Genomic DNA, 16,115 nt, shown 5'->3' with positions numbered 1-16,115 from the left:
TTTTTTTTCCTGGAAGAAAGTAGGAGTCAGTTATCTGGTCTCCCTATCCCTGTGCTTATCTATACTACTCTTTATTTTCCACACAGCCTCCAGAATTTTCATTTTAAGACATGGGACAGATTATATTACTTCTGTGCTTAAGATATTTAAATGTCCTCCCATGTCGTTTTGAGTAAACACCAAATATGTAAAAAGGTGTGCAAACCTCTCTGTGATCTGATTACTGTCACCACTCTTACTAAGTTGCTTTTCACACTGATTTTGTTGTTGCTCAATGAAAACACAGTGTGTGCTTCCACATCAGGCACTTAACACTTGCAGTTTCCTCTGCCTGAAATATTATTCCCCCAAATATAAGATATGTACCTAAAGAGCTCCCTCCCTGCCTTCAAGTCTTTACTCAAATATTACTTTATCAAGCAAATTTTCCTTAATTATCTTTCTTTTTGTAACTAAATATTTCCTATTACCCTTACTTTGCTGTTATTTTTTCCATAGCAGCTTTTATCATTTTTAAATACTAAAAATGTACTCTTTTTATGTTATTTCTTCTTTTGTTTCAAATTGTGGTAAGGACACTTAACATAAAATCTACCCTTTTAACACATTTTTAAGTACACAATGTAGTACAGTAATTTTTCAGTGTCTATGGGGAATTGATTTTGGGTCCCTTACCCACTCCACATCTGTGAATGCCAGAATTGTGGATGCTCAAGTTTCTTATATAAAATGATATAATATTTGCATATAACCTATACATACCCTTTTGTATACTTTAAATAACCCTTCTAGATTTCTTGTAACACCTTATACAATGTAAATGGTATGCAAACAGTTGTTATACTACATTTTTAGTGCATATCATTTTATTGTTGTATTATTATTGTTTTTGAATGTTTTTGATCTTTGCTTGGTTGAATCCACAGATGCAGTACTCATAAATGTGAAGCATCTACTGTATTGTTAAATATAAGCATAAATTTATATGGTAAACCTCTAGAACTTTATTCATATTGCATAATTGAAACTTTATAGACTTTGAATAGCAATTTTCCACTTTTCCCTCCTCACACCACCTGTTAACTATTATTCTACTTTTTGTTTCTATGAGTTTGACTCGTTTAAATATCTCATATAAGTGCAACATACAGTATATATTTTTCTGTAACTGACTTAGTTCATCTAGCACAATGTTTTCCAGACCCATTCATACTGTCACCTATAAGAGAATTTCTTGGCTCAATATATATATTTTTTTTTTTACTGTATGTATATTTGACATTTACTTTATCTATTCATCTGTTCATGGACATTTAGATTGTTTCTATATCTAAGATTTTGTGAATACTGCTACAACGAGCATGGAAGTGCCGATGTCTCTTTGACAGATGTTATGATTTCAATTCTATATGAAACTAAAAAGTTTCTGCACAGCAAAGAAAGCACTCAATAGAATAAGGAGACAACCTAACAAATGCAAGAAAATATTTGCAAGCCATTATCTGCTAGGGGATTAATATCTAAAATTAATACATAACTAGTATAACTCAATAGCAAAAGAAAACACAAAAAATGGACTAAGGAAGTGAATGAATATGTCCTCGAAAATAGCATACAAATGACCAACAGGTATATGAAAAGATGTATAATGGAAATGCAAATCAAAACCACCATGCCCCTTCATGGGTCCCATGTTTAAAAACTGGTGGGCTTAGTAAAATCTGGGATTGGAGCTTTTGGGCCTCTGCCATCAAAAGGTGAAGCAGAGGACATGGAAACTCTCACTACTCATTCTCCATAGACTGGCCAGAATCACTCCGTGTTTGGCAGTCTCTTATAAGAAAAGAATGCTGACCAGTTGTTGTATCAAAACTACAACAGGGATGGGCAGCTGTCCGGCAGTTGGGTTGATTGAAATTAGTGGTGGAGTCTTTTTAAAGGTCTGGTTTATGTTCAGCCTTTAGAAAAAACAGCCTAATGGCAGTTAGCAACAGAAGGGACATAAGAAGTCATATCTGACCACTGATTCCCCTCATGGCTGGTAACTCAGCTTCCACGTTTTCTCTGGGGTCCCCTTGGACAAGGAGAGGTCTATTCAGTCAGTTGAGCAGCTTAGAATTGTATTTGTATTTCTCAACACGTATTCCTTAATTGTATTTTTGAAGAGAAACTAAGGATCTCCAATTTATTGAATGTAATTCATTGGTCTATAAATAAGGAAAAATAACTCTTTTACCTACTTCACTAGGTTTGTTGTAAACTAAATAAAGTTGATTGTTACTACATTATAGTCACATTTACTAATCCAAACGTGTTTAAAGTATAATTATTGAGACAGGTGGCCAAGACAGCCAACTAGAAACAGCTAGGGTATGTGACTCTCATGGAGAGGAACTAAAAGGGCAAATAAATACAGCACCTTCAACTGAAACATCCAGGTACTCACATTGGGACTAATCAAGGAAGCGACTTGACCCATGGAGAATGGAGAAAAGCAAGGCAAGACAACGACCCACCTGGGAGCGATGCAAAACCGAGGAAACCTTCCCGACCCAGGGAAGTGGTGAGTGAATATGTGACCCTGGAAAACCACACTTCTCTTACGGATCCTTTCAACCCTTAAATTAGGAGATCCCCTCTTGAATCCACTCCATGAAGGCCATCAGTCTGACACACAGAACTACATGGAGTCTTGACAAAGAAAACACTCAGACACATGCAGATACTTGGGAGCTTTAGGTACTCCAGCTCCTGGCTTCCCAACAAAAGTATCTGCAACTCCTGCGAAGCAGAAGTTTAGACCTCCATACATACCTGTAGGAAAGATTCTGAATCACACTATTTGGGTGACTTAGTCATTTCAGCCTTTGAGCTTTGCAAAACCCTAGCTGACTGGGGTGAAAGTGCTACCTCAGCACAAGCACAGCGGCTCTATGAAAGTGTGGCCAGTCTGTTTACTTAATCTTTCCTCAATCTCATTTCTCCTCATTAGGTGGAACCTCCCAACTGGGGCCTCAAGTCACCTTCACCAGTGTTTTCCAGCCAACAGAAGTTTTAAAACTCTCTGGGAAAGAGTTTTCAGTGGGAGGGGCAGGTCACCTTCTTTGCTGTTTGGGAGACTTACCCATTCCAGCCATTAGGCTTTGGAGAACCCAGGCTAACTGTGGGTGGAAGAGATCCCCTAGGACAGAACAGCTGCTGTACCAAAACGTGGCCAGACTACTTTTTTAAGCAGGTCCCAAATCCGTTCCATCTCACTGGGTGGGACTTTCCTACTGGAGCCTCCAGCCACCCTCCAGCCAACCGAGATTTGAAAACTCCCTGAGACAGAGCTTCCAGAGGGAAAAACAAAAAACCATCTTTGCTGTTTGGGTGACTTAGTCATACCAGCCTCCAGGCTTTGGAGTGCCCAAGCTGGCTGGGGCAAAAGTGGTACCCATACACATCTCAGCTGCTCTATAAAATCAGGCTCAGACAGCTTTTCTAAGTGGGTCCCTGATGCCATTACTCCTCACTGGGCAGGACTGCTCAACTGGGGCCTACAGCCATCCCTACCAGTGTTCCCCTGCCTACAGAAATTTGAAAACTCCTCAGGTGGAACTCCGAGAAGGATGAGTGGGCTACCATCTTTGGTGTCTGAGTGACTTAGCAGTTCCAACCTTCAGGATTTGGAGAGGCCAAGCCATCTGGGGGTGAAACAGTACCCAGCACAGCACAGTGGCCCCATGAAAATATGGCCAGATGGCTTTGGTAAGCAGGTCCCAACACTGTTTCTCATCATCAGGTGGATCCCCTTAATGAGGTTATACAGCTACCCCAACTGGTGTTCCCCAGCTGACAGAGGTTTCAGACCTCCTGGGATAAGCCTCCCAGGAAGAGGGGCAGGCCATCATATTTGCTATTTGGGTGACTTAGCTGTTTCATCCTTCAGGCTTTAGAGTGTCTGAGGTAATCAGGGACTGAAGTGGACTCCCAGTACCCCACAGCTATTCAACATAATTTTGGCCAAACTACTTTGCTAAATGGGTGTCCAATCCCATTCCTCTTGACTGGGAAAAACAAAAACAAAAACAAAAACAAACCAACAAAAAACCATCTGGGATTTTCAACAACCTCCTACAGGTGTATTCGAGATGGCAACAGGTGCTTACCTCCCTGAGACAGAGATTACAGAGAAAGGAAAAGGTTGCCATTTTTGCTGTTTCACCTCCTTCACTGATGATACCTTCAGGTACTAGAAAATATGAGGTGACTACAGACTGGATTGGACCCCCAGCATATCACAGCAGCCTTATGGAAAAGTGGTCAGACTTTTGAAAAAAAAAATATGCAAAGACCAACAACCTCAGAGATTAAACAGAGAAGCCCACAAAATTGAAAAAGAATAAGTGTAAGAATGCTGAAAACTCAAAAAGCCAGAATGACCAGTTTCCTCTGAAAAAGCACATCACCACTCCAGCAAGGTTTTGAAACCAGGCTGATGCTGTGGTGGCTGAAATGACAGAAGTAGAATTCAGAATATAGATAAAAATGAAGTTCACTGAGTTAAAAGAGTATGTTGTAACCCAATGCAAGGAAGCTAAAAGTTATGATAAAACATTGTAAGAGCTGATAGATAAAATAGCCAGTAAGGAAAAGAATGTAACTGATCTGATAGAGCTGAAAACACACTACAGGAATTTTATAACGCAATTACAAATATTAGTAGCAAAATAGACCAAGCAAAAGAAAGAATCTCAGAGCTTGAATATTGCCTTTCTGAAATAATACAGGCAGGCAAGAATAGATAAAAAATTAAAAGAAATAAAAAATCCAAGAAACACGAGGTTATGTAAAGAGACCAAATTTATGGCTGTTTGGTTAGACACACAATCATCAGATTCTCCAAAGTGGAAATGAAAGGAGGAATGTTAAAGACAGCTAGAAAAAAATGCCAGATCATCTACAAAGTGAAGTCTTTCAGACTAAGAGTGGACCACTCAGCTGAAAACCTACAAGCCAGAAAAAAAGTGGGGAGGAGTATTCAACATTTTTAAAGAGAAGATATTCCAACACAGAATTTTATATTTATCCAAACTGAGCTTCATAAGTGAAAGAGAAATAAAATCTTTCTCAGAGAAGCAACTGATGAGGGGATTTGTTACCACTAGTGCTGCCTTACAAGAGATCCTAAAGGAAGTATTAAATATAGAAAAGAAAGACCATTACCAGCTACTACAAAACCACATTGAATTAAATACATGAGTGACACTATAAACCAATCACATAAACAAGTCAAATATGCACATATCAATACTAACAGTAAATCTAAATGGGCTAAATGTCTCAATTAAAAGAAACGGACCAGCTGGATACAGAACCAAGACCCATGCAATAACACATATAGGTTCAAAATAAAGAGATGAAGGAAAATCCACCAAGCAAATAGAAAATAGGAAAAGCAGAAGTTGCAACTGTAGTTTCTGCCAAAGCAGATGTAAAATTACAAAGATCAAAAAGACAAAGAAGATCATTACATAATGGTAAAGGGTTCAATTCAACTAAAAAAAAAAAATCTAACTATTGTAAATATATATACACTCAACAGAGGAGCAACCAAATTCATAAAGCAAATTTTTAGAGACCTTCAAAGAGGCCTAGATTCCCACACAATAATAGTGGAAGATGTTAACATCTCATTGTCAATATTAGACAGATCATTGAAACAGAACATTAAGAAAGATATCCAGGACCTGAACTCAGTGCTACATCAAGAGGATCTGATAGATATCCACAAAATTGTGTGGATTCTGAAATTCAAACAGTGGTCAGGAAGCTCTCTACAGGAACTCTGGCCTACCAAGAGTCTCTGTTTCCCCCTTTTCTTCCTTTTCACCCAAGAAAACCCTGTCTCACTCACCATTTAAATTGTCTGTCAGCCTGAATTTTCATGGCTGTGGGACAAAAAACTTTGTCTTTAGCTGAACTAAAGGTCCTGCAACATTAGTATTGGGGCAATATTTAGTAACCTGATAAATAAATAGTGTTTGCTTAAAAATTATATATATGTATATATATAATTAAAATGTGTTATTAAATGCATAATTAAAAACATATTAAATATATATTTAATAATATATTTTATTATGTAAACATTATATTATTAGTATATATATATAATTTTAAATATATAATATGGCTCCTTCCAAAGGGTGATTTTCACATAATGCATCTACCTGCTACATTTGAAAACTATCTTTTTATCACAATAAATAACTTCGATTTACTTCTTTTGCACTTGTCCTAAATGTTTCTGTTTCTCATTATTTTCTGGTGTATTTTTAGTTTCTACACTAGGTTCACTTTAGTATATGATAGAATTCCCAGGCCTTATCTGCCTTTTCACACAGATCCTTAAAATTTATGAGTCATGCTACTTGTATATCAAAATATTCAGGTGATATTTTCCCAAATAGACCTGATTTCAAATTTTGTGTGTCCAGAGTTGACATATAATTGTTAATTTGTTTCCTAGATTAGGAAAATGAGAGCAGAAGAAAAGTGACTGACTGTTCACAGTTACCTGTTGAATTTAGCAAAACCAAGACTGACTCTTCTCTAATATTTTTCAATATGCTATTGTAAAATGATCGTAGGCTAAGAAAATTGATTCATTATTTTCTCATTTCCAACCTTCCTTAGAAAATTTTGACTGCAACAAGGAAATTGGCTGTACATTAGATTCACATTATTAGATGGTTACCAAACTTACAAAGTTGAGAAATTAAAAGACTATATTAAAGATTATAATATTTGTATCCTACTGTATGTGTTTCATTAAGTCCAGTTATTTCATTCGGATTTTCTATTGTCTGATCTACAATAGGTATAAAAGAAAAAAATTCCTTTTTGCTTTGAAATGTATGTGGATAAATGCATACCTTTTTAGAAAAGATTTATTATGTTATAACTCAAAATCAGGCATAATTCAATAATACACAATGCAAATAATCAAGTCCACATGTAAAAACATTATAAGACATATAATTAAATATGCCATTAAAATACAGCCATTTTTTTGCTTCTATGAATACCTGTCAAAAATATAAATTTTGTGATAGCTAATTTTTTTGTAAACTTAGTAAAACTATAAGCAAATAATGGCAACAGGAAAACAGAAAATTAAATATTTCTAAATTTTAAATTGAGCAAATTTGTGTGCCTACTTGATAATTAGTAGTATAAAAGAAGTACATAATAGAATCTTCAATGGAAAATTCTGAATTAAAAGGTTTTTATACACAGACAAATGAAAAATCATTTTATACACAGCCAAATGAAAAACCAAATGAGTAGAAACAAAGTAAATCATAGAAAATAGGGACGGATGGAAAGACTTTTTTTTAAAAAACGTTTTCATTAAGCTTCTTGGGAATGCTTGCTTCAAACATGCTTTGGAGAAATTTATAGCACTTTTAAACCCACATGAGCCTAGGAAATATAATTGCTTTGTTTTATTTTATAGGCTAACTTAGCATGTTTCAAAAGGTCTGTGGCTTTAGATCTTTTCTTTCTTATTTTTTTTTGAGAATGTAAAACAGGAGTCTCTGAGGGGGTGGAATCTGTATTTATATATAAATGAATTAACCACAAATTCTAATCCATCTGCTTCAGACAGTTCAAAATTAAAGCTTATCATAACCAAGTTGTCATTATTAAATATATCCATAGAAGTCCTATAGCAGATTCTAAGCAATTGGACTTCCAGATGTAAATGCAGTATAAGCATACAAATGAAACAATGAAGAGTTATTTCTAATTATTCTGGCCATATTGTACAAAGCACAGAAATACATTCTAATGTCAGAACAAGAGAAAATGTTATTTATTAATTACATTAATATATTTTTTAAACTTTACTGAATAATTACTTAGATTTATATATATTATAAATGGCAGTTTAAAGATGTATATTAAAACTCCATTTTATTGCTTCAATTATTTGTAAATATATATTCACTACATATAAAATACATGTAAGTATGCTTTTATACATAAATTAGCACAGTCATCATTAGTAGTCTGTATTAAGCACTTACTATATACAAGACACTGGGCTAGATCCTTTGGTTTCACCCAAAAGTTCTAAACAGCAGTACATGTTCCTAGATGATTTATAATGTAGTTGTAACATTATAAAGATGTAGAAAATAAATTACGTATATATTTATATACAAATACAGAATTTATATATAAATATACATACAGATATAGATAAGTAATGTGTAATAAGATGTCGTGAATTTGTTTGACATAGTTGTTGCCTCAACATCTATTTTAGGACAGACACAAGTTGTTTGTAATCCAGTCATGCCTCATCAGCTTTAGTCTAGTTAAAACTTTCCCTTCCCACATGATTGTTTGTAATAGCACCTGCTTGTTTTTTATCTCACTGACCCCACACAACCCACAGATGCGAATTACAGTGAAACCTAATTATCCTCACCAGAGTCCTATAAATATGTTTCTCCTTCATGCAGATTTATGTAAACTAGCTATTCTACAACCTTTTTGGAAAAGGATGAAAAATAATGCCTATGGTCCTTAATAAGGGCATACTTCTATAAGTTTTCTCTCTGTCTCTCTCTTTCTCTCTGTCTCTCTTTCTTGTTCACTACTTATAGGTTGAGCACCCTACTGTATCTGAACTTCTCATCCGCCTCTTGTACACACTTCTAATCTCCCTGACCTGTGAGTAATAAACATCTTTTATTTCATGTAGTTTGACTTCATCTTTTCATTGTATCTCACCTGACACACATATGATAATGTTCTTCTAAGTGTTACTTAATTTCTTTAACATGTCATAAGATAATTTGTGTCTTAATTATGACACCATTTATAACATTTTAAAAGTGTTTTAGTACTTGAGTGGTAGTGCAAAGTCTGATTTTTTTCAGAATTATTTCCAGAGGCCTAAATTTTCCACAAGAATCATTACTCTTTAAATGAAGCATTGATTCCAAAATGCCATTGTACCACTACAGACCTATTAGAATGATCAAATTCAAAAACAGTAACATCAAATGCTAGTGAAGATGTGGAGCAGTAGTAACTTTCATTTATTTCTGATGGGTATGCAAAATATTACAGCCATTGGGAAAAATATTTTGGCAGTATTTTACAAAACTAAACATAATCTTAGCATATGATTTAGCAATCACACCCCTTGGTATTTATCCAAATGAACTGAAAATTTCTGTATACACAAAAACTTGCAAAAGAATATTTATAGCAGGTTTATTCAAAATTGTCAAAACTTAAAAAGCAGCTACAATGTTGCTCAGTAGGTGAATGAATAAATAAACTGTTGTTCCTTCAGACAATGGAATGTTACTCAGCATTGAAATGAAATGAGGTGGCCAGGCCTGGTGGCTCATGCCTGTAACCCCAGCACTTTGGGAGACCAAGGCAAGTGGATCACCTAAGGTCAGGAGTTCAAGACCAGCCTGACCAATATGGTGAAACACTGCATCTACTAAAAATACAAAAATTAACTGGGCATGGTGGTGTACATCTATAGTCCTAGCTACTCTGGAGGTTGAGACAGGAGAATCGCTTGAATCCAGGAGGCGGAGATTGCAGTGAGCCGAGATTGCACCACCACACTCCAGCCTGGGTGACAGAGTGAGACTCTGTCAAAAAAAAAAAAAAAAAGAAAGAAAGAAAGAAAGAGAAAGAAAGAAAGAAAGAAAGAGAGAGAAAGAAAGAAGGGAGTTATCCAGGTATATAAACACATGCAGGAAATCTAAATACATATTGCTAAGTGAAATAAAGCCACATAATATATGATTCCAACTATATGGCATTCTGTAAAAGGCAAAACTATGAAGACAGTGAAAAGGTTAGTGGTTGCTAGGGGTTACTGTGTAGTGAGGGAAGGATAGACAAAGCACAGAGGATTTTATAGTAGTGAGATTATTCAGTACGATATTGAAATAATAGATACATGTCATTATGCATTTGTCAAAACCTATAGAATGTATCACACCAAGAGTGAATCCTAATGTAAACTATTCATATGGTTTGGCTGTGTCCCCACCCAAATCTCATTTTGAATTGTAGCTCTCATATTTCCCACGTATGTGAAAAACGGAGTGGGAGGTAATTGAATCATAGAGACGGGTTTTTCCTGTGATGTTCTCTTGATAGTAAATAAGTCTCATGAGGTCTGATTGTTTCATAAAGGGCAGTTTGCCTGCACATGCTCTATCTTGCCTGCCACCATGCACGATGTGACTTTGCATCTCCTTCGCCCTCCATCATGATTGTGAGGTCTCCCCAGCCACGTGGAACTGTAAGTCCATTATACCTCTTTTTCTTTGTAGATTAGCCAATCTCAGATATTTCTTCATAGCAGTGTGAAAATTGACTAATATAACTATGGACTTTCGATGTGTAGGATTCCAACATAAGCCATCCTAAAATATGACTGTAGGAGATCAAAATACGGCTTTTTGGCATAATTTTTTTTAATCTGGTTATTTTGAGAAATAGCAGTCATAGGAGAAATTCTAAAAACAACACAGTTTACCCTTTTATAAGAAAAACTTTATACTTTTAAGGGAAATCTCCATTTGTAAGGGTTCCTGTATACCAAGAAAAGAAGGATGATGAAATCACAAGAGACTCTTATCAACGGAGAAGACATTGACTTATAACTGCATAACAAACCTTAGTCTTGTTTACCCTGCGTTTTCTGGTTACTGTTCCATGTCTCGCCTCCTCTATACCCTTTTTGTTTGTTTCAGTTGAAGATGCTAACAAACCAGAGTTCTAGGCCACCTCTTTGACATTATTCATTTTTCAAGATAGCATCTATGTATATATGAGATATACATGTTAACAAACTACTGTTTCTTTTTCTCATGCTAATCTGCTTTTTGTTAAGGAACCTCAACTGTCTTTTGCTTCTACTTATTCAGTTTATATGTGAATAACATTTTTCAAACATCAACTAAATACAAACACATAAAACACTTACTATATATATATTTACATACATTAATTCATATAACTGCCATAATTACTTTATGAGGTGGATCCCATTTTTGTGCTCCCCATTTTGCAAATAAGAAAATCGCAACATTAAGAGGTCGAACAACTTATCAAAGGCTACACAACTAGAGAAGGGGCAGAACTAGGATTTGAACTCAGGTAGAAAACGTAATACATTCTATTAATTGAAATGATTTACTTTTTAAGTATGTTTTAATGTATGTTATACTATTATATAAATATTATATAAAGAACTAGTAAGAAGTGCAGGAAAAATAGGTAAACAAATTTTTTAACTAATTATATTTTTACCATGAATATGTGCTGTAATTCAATTTGATAAACATTACTTGAATTCTACTGGACTCAGCAGAAGGATTTACGTTTAAAAAGTAATTATTTCTATAGGAAAGTATCTCATATTCTAATGATAAATAAATGAAGAATTTAAATGAAGGAGTTGAGAAAATTTAAGAATGTTCTCTTTGGAAAGAAAAGAACCTGGAAAGTTCAGGAAAGGTGTGTGGTATTTTACTCAGGCAGTAGGTGACAATATCTAAACTATCTGAACTGAATGCATTATAGACAAAATTCTCATATTAAAACTGAATATTTTTCTTCTTATTTTAAGAAATATAATGATTTTCTAGTTATCTGTATTTTGTGTTTTTGTCAGCAAATATGTCTAAAAATTCTTCATTTAAAAAAGAAACTTTATGTTTTTCTGAAAAAATGTTTATGTATATATACAAAATAACATATGTCTACTAATAAATGACTATGTAAAATTGTAACAGTTCTAATATCTGTGATATAATTATCATTAACTTTACATTTAATGTAAACTAATAGTCAAGTGAGAAATATCTTTCCGAGAAAAAATCAAGGAATATGCAGAATAGAGATATATTTTTTACCAGTGATAAAAAAAAACTTCAACTGAATTAAATTTAAAGGAGTTTAATTGAGCAATGAATGATTCACAAATCAGGCAGACTTCTAAGTCACAGTAGGCTCAGAGACTCCAATGTAGCCATGTGGTGGAAGATTTATGGAGAGGAAAAGGAAAGTGAAGTACAGAAAATGAAAGTGAGGTACAGAAAGAGCTGGATGGGTTACAGCTCTGCATTTGCCTTATTTGAACATGGTTTGAACAATTGGCTACAGTTGATTGGCACAAATGTAGGCTATGGTCTCTTTAGACCTCCACTTGATACAGTTCATGATGTACAGAAAAGCCTTTGAGCCAAACTTAAATATGTCAGAAAGCAGCTTTAGGCTAAACTTGATTTAACAATTTCTCCATTTTGTAATTTTCTCAATTTTGTGAGATTGACCAAAACCTTAATCATTGATGTCATTATCACGATTGTAAATGTACTTATTTGATCTAGAACCCACCGGGAAATAGTAAAACAATGGGTTTTTCAAGGTGGAACAAGGACTGAGTAGAGGTTATCTCCTTATGCTGGAAAACACTGTTTATAGGAGAAAACAAAACCATGTCTGCTCCAGAACCTATGCTTTTCCTTAAAGTCTTAGTTTGATTATGTCACATTTAGCATGAGCGATTCCATTTTTGTTTGGTTTTGTCTGTTGGGGCCTAGTGCATGAGCTCAGTCCAAAACAATAACCTTCCATAATTTTGTTTAAATAAATTCCCTCTTTTTGGTCAGGTTCTCACTTAGGTGAAAGTGTGACCAAAAATTAAGGCCTTAGTGCCAATCTCATTTACCATCATTTTGGGGTTCCAGTCTCAGCATGTCATTCATAGGTTATGATGTCCTCATGGTCACACATTTCTTTTAGGTTTTGTCAGGCCAGTTGAAGAGAGACCATTTGACATTCTAGAGATGGTTACATGCAAACATTTAAAATGTTTTAGGAAATACAACACACCAGGGAGACTACTATTATGACTCTCAGGAGGATAATATCAAGAGTTTGGAGTATGCTTCTAACCCAGGGTCCCCGTAAATTAAACCACCTAAAATCAAACAGACAAAAGAAGGAGTCTGATACAGTCTAATTTTTTTTTTTTTTTTTTTTTTTTTGAGATGGAGTCTCGCTCTGTCGCCCAGGCTGGAGTGGTGCAGTGGCGCGATCCCGGCTCACTGCAAGCTCCGCCTCCCAGGTTCACACCATTCTCCTGCCTCAGCCTCCCAAGTAGCTGGGACTACAGATGCCGGCCACTGCGCCCAGCTATTTGTTTGTATTTTTAGTAGAGACGGGGTTTCACAGTGTTAACCAGGATGATCTCGATCTCCTGACCTCGTGATTTGCCCACCTCGGCCTCCCAAAGTACTGGGATTACAGGCGTGAGCCACCATGCCCGGCTGAGTCTACTCTCTTAACTAAGCAGTATCTTCGCTAATCCCCTACAACTGGATCTCTATAATACCTAATGTCATATGTTTTTCCATAGTCCACAAGGGCCAGCAGCTGCACAGATACTTCTGTTTAGCCGGAAAATAATCTAGAAGAATTCTATTATTTAGCAGAAGTTTCCCAAGAGAATTTAAAGTTTGTTGTGTAACCATAGCCTTTCCAGTAGGATCTGCAATTGAGCCCATCATGGGAGGTACATTTCTAATTATTGCATCTCTGAATCCAAATCATAGAAAAAGGACCTAACAAATGATGTCCATCTAGAAGGATGAAAGCCTCCTGACAATGTTCTTTTCATTAAAGTTTCAGGAATTCTTACCCAGTCCAAATGATAATGATTTCGGAGTTATTAGAAACCTGTATTCAAGAGTGCTTTCAGGGTCTTTTCCATCTTTTCATGAACCTCCTAGAAGACACTATATTCTAGGATTTTGTGTGTTTGTGAACTTTTCAGAAACTGTGTCAGCATTAAGCAATTAATATGGAAATGACGTTAAATGGTTATGGTTAAAAACACAATTGACAAGGAAATTTGGTTATTTCTATGGCCTACAATAACTTAACATAATGACTATAATTATGATTGATAACATATACTTAGACATATTAGAACTTTAGCAATCCCATACAATTTTGTAACATATGTTAATGTCATTCACTAAAATATAACCTAAAGAAGGTGAAACATAATTTTTTGTTTTGACAGTGCTTCTCATGTAACTTAACATGTTAAATAATCCTGTTTACCTCTCTTTTGGATGCTTCAGGGATCCTCCGTAGCATCCCAAAGTTCGAGGTCAGAAGAGACTATTTTGAAGCTGAAATTTTATTTTGGAAAGCCTATAAAATATGTTAAAGGTTTAAAACACTTGACATTATGAAATAGAATTCCAGGTCACCATAAGTCATTCAGTTGGCCAAAATGATGACTCAAAAACCTTAAAAAGGCATAAATCATCACTCATTGAGAGAGGGACAATTTAGCTTTCAAAACAATCTGTCCCTTGTCTTTTTTTCTTTGTTCAGTAGTTTATTCAAAAGTAAAACAAAAATTTGTATTATTCTTTAATATTACATGAGTATCTGGTTCAAGAAAGAAAGCCAAATTTCACCTTTGCATTAGTGTACTATTAATGTCAACCCCAATCTTTAATAAAACCTTATAGACAAATCTGTCAATCTTAATCAGTTTGATCATAAGGTGAGATTCTCAAAAACTTTCTCTAATCCTCTACAAATTTTTGTTAAAGAGCAGATCAGTTCTTAAAGTAAACCCTGTTGTGCTTTTATTCCAATGTTCAATGCACAGAAAAAATTAAATAATGCCTTTTTAAATTTAGCTAATATGTATCGCACAGAATTTTTGCAAGATCAGTTTTTCTCAAATCCTTCACAACTTACTCAAAACTTCAGCTTTATCCTATCTGATATAAAACAATCCTTTAACCCTCTAAACCAGGTAAAAATTTACATTTTCATGCCTTCATATCATCTTTTATTAAAAGCATATTTCACTTTCTTCACACACCTTGCATGTACAACACTTTTAATAATCTTAGTCACATGTTACAATGCCAACTTTCAGCAATTTTTATCTTTGATGAAAAACCTGGTAAGCAAGTGATTTTAATTATGTACTAGGTTTGCAGCCTAGGTCACCAGACAGAAATGCAGATATGGTCTGATTCTTTTCAGCATAGCTAGGGGCATAGCTAACTCCATACATCCCAGACCTTACCTTACCAAGCCGTAAAGTGGCAAGTTGAACAATTTTTAAAAGTCAAAAAAGCAGTTTATTACTTTAAATCATTTAGCAAACCTAATATCTGACCTGCTTGATTTAGACAAAATGTCTTTATGTTACCAATAATTTTTAAAGCTCTTTATTTCTGAAAACTTATTAAGTCACATGAAGTAAAAGGCATTAGTTTTAATTTTTTGACAAAATCTTTAATTTAAATTATTTGATTTGAAATCAACTTGCTTATTTTTCTTTAAGCCAATTAATTAGAGCTCTTTTATATAAACATCACAAGCACAACACATACACAACTATGCATAGAGAAAGAAGAAGATCCAGTAGTTGTCACCTTTTTCATTTGCCAGTTTTTAACTTTCTTAAATGGATTACTGGCTTCAAGATGGAGTTCTTCAAGGAAGAGGGCCAGAAAAGCATGCATTTTATAGGGCCTTAACAGGCAGAGCTTGAAGACAAAAACAGATTTCCAAAATTAAGGGTCCATGTTTTATATCACATTCTGGATCCCCTGAAACAGAAACGCTATGGGAGAAGACAGTGTAAAGCTTTTCCCTTGCATTTCATTGCATGGCAACCTAGCCAATCAGCCAATTTTGCAATCAGACCATCTTGCAGTCAGTCCATCACCAATAGGAGTCTTATCTCTCAGTGGCAGGTGGGAACATTTCCATACCTTCTAGGTGGCTAAGCATATGCATCTCTAATCCAAACATGCAAAGAGCCAAGTATCTGACATAACTGCAATTAGCCATCCCTAAAAGTACATTTCCTACCCAGTTATTACACACAAAAGTTCTCTCATAATGAGAAGTAATTTCTGATAACCTCTTAACTCAAACTTGTCAGATAACACAATGAAAAACAGAACACAGCCTTAAATTTTGAGAGGGATCTATATACTTTCAATTCCTGGGGTTTCACAAGAAAAACA

Source organism: Mandrillus leucophaeus, unplaced genomic scaffold (genome assembly GCF_000951045.1).
Source record: "Mandrillus leucophaeus isolate KB7577 unplaced genomic scaffold, Mleu.le_1.0 Scaffold470, whole genome shotgun sequence".
NCBI lineage: Eukaryota > Metazoa > Chordata > Mammalia > Primates > Cercopithecidae > Mandrillus > Mandrillus leucophaeus.
Note: the sequence above shows the minus strand (reverse complement) of the source record.